The sequence below is a fragment of the Eriocheir sinensis genome, unplaced genomic scaffold (assembly GCF_024679095.1).
Source record: "Eriocheir sinensis breed Jianghai 21 unplaced genomic scaffold, ASM2467909v1 Scaffold896, whole genome shotgun sequence".
NCBI lineage: Eukaryota > Metazoa > Arthropoda > Malacostraca > Decapoda > Varunidae > Eriocheir > Eriocheir sinensis.
Genome location: NW_026112270.1, coordinates 42580 through 44820, shown reverse-complemented (window position 1 = coordinate 44820; position 2241 = coordinate 42580).

Below are 2241 nucleotides of genomic sequence, written 5' to 3'. Positions count from 1 at the left end.
AGCTCGCCCGAAAACATTAGACTCTATAATGATGCCAGGCGACAAATAAACAGATTAGTACGTCAGGCAAAGCGCAGATATGAAGAAACTATTGCAGCCAACTGTAAAAATAATCCGAAATCCTTCTTCAGTTACATAAACATCAGAAAGGCGATCAGAAGTGGAATTGGACCTTTAACAAACAGCGACGATGCACTAGTGACTAACAGCCAACACGTTGCAAACCTATTAAACAATGACTTTTCCTCGGTGTTCAATACTGACAGTCTTCCTCCCGCTACCACCAACACCAGTACTAATGTAAATCCCGAGCATGCATTGCCTAACTTTGAAATAAAACCCGATGAAGTCCTTAAAGCCCTCAAATCACTTAAAACAAATAAAAGTCCTGGACATGACAAAGTATATCCAACTCTGCTCAAAGAAACAAAGAGCGAAATACTCTCCTCCCTCACAACCGTATTCAATATGTTCTTGCGACAAGGCATCGTTCCTTCAGATTGGAAAAAGGCTAACGTGACACCGATTTTTAAGAAAGGAGACAAAAAAGTACCAGGTAATTATAGGCCCATTAGTCTAACTTCGGTTGTAGGTAAGCTACTTGAGGGCATAATTAGAGACAAAATTGTGAGTTACCTTCAAAGGCACTCATTAACTGGGGACTCACAACATGGCTTCCGAAACAAAAGATCCTGCCTATCAAACCTATTAACCTTTTATAACGACCTCTTCACTGTTTATGACGTAACCAAATCACTGGACGTAGTCTATCTTGATTTCTTGAAAGCGTTTGATAAAGTCCCGCATCATAAATTACTTTATAAATTAAAGCAAATAGGTATTGACGGTCAAGTAAACCAATGGATCGCGAATTGGTTGAGCAACAGACAACAAAGAGTAGTGATTGACGGATTTAACTCAGAGTGGGCGCCGGACACTAGTGGCGTCCCTCAGGGCTCGGTTCTTGGCCCAGTGCTCTTCATTATTTACATCAACGACGTGGATGTTGGACTCAATAATCGCATTAGTAAATTTGCAGACGACACAAAGATTGGTAACTCGGTTCTCACTGACGAAGACAGGCAAAACCTCCAAGAGGATTTGCACAAAATTTCAGCTTGGTCGGATAGGGGAGATGCCCTTTAACGTAGACAAGTGCCAGGTCCTTCAAGTTGGAACGAGGAATAAGAAGTTCGATTACGAAATGCGCGACGTTAAACTCAAAAGCGTTCAATGCGTCAAGGACTTGGGGGTCAAAATCGCGTCAAACCTCAAATTCTCACATCAGTGCATCGATGCAGCAAATAAAGCGAACAGAATGTTGGGTTTCATTAAAAGAAACATTTTATTCAAGAATAAAGATGTAATACTTCCGCTCTACAATAGTTTAGTCAGACCCCACTTGGAATATGCGGTACAGTCTTGGTCTCCCCACCATGCAAAGGATGTTGCTACATTAGAAGGTGTTCAGCGTCGGGCAACGAAAATGATCCCTTCCTTGGGCAACAGATCCTACGAAGAAATGTTTTTCACCCTTAACTTGTTCTCTCTTGAGAAACGTCGCCTCCGAGGAAAACTGATCGAATGTTTTAAAATACTTAATGGTTTCACGAATGTACAGATCAACATTGTTTATGATCGATGACACTTTGCGTACGAGGGACAATGGCGTAAAACTCAGATGTAAACAAGTAAATTCAGACTGCACCAAATTTTTCTTCACCAACGTTGTAGTGCGAAAATGGAATAAGCTTCCACCATCATCGGTCCAATGTAACACGATTGACTCCTTCAAAAAAAAGCTCGACCGTCACTTCCTTCAACTTAATATCAACTAGATTAGAAATGCAACGTTTTGGAGCCTTCTAATTAATGTAAAATCACTTGTGTTTAAGGACAGACCACCTAGTCTGGACCATGTGGTCTGCGTGGTATGATTTTCTATGTAATCTCTCTCTCTCTATGTTTATGAAAGTGAGACTGATGTGCACTCCATCTCGTTTGTCATGTAAACCTGTTTTGTATGTGTACATTATGAAAGCAATACTTATACCCCCCCCCCCCCACACACACACACTCCTCATGCTGGGTGATAGTTATTATTATTATTTGTCAGTCATCGGTAGACAAGGATCAGTTATGACTCGTAGGTAATTTTGAGTGTCAAATAATGAATAATGCCGCAGACAGCTGTTTAGTCACATTGTAGACCGCGGAGGGCAGCGCCGAGGCTAAATGATC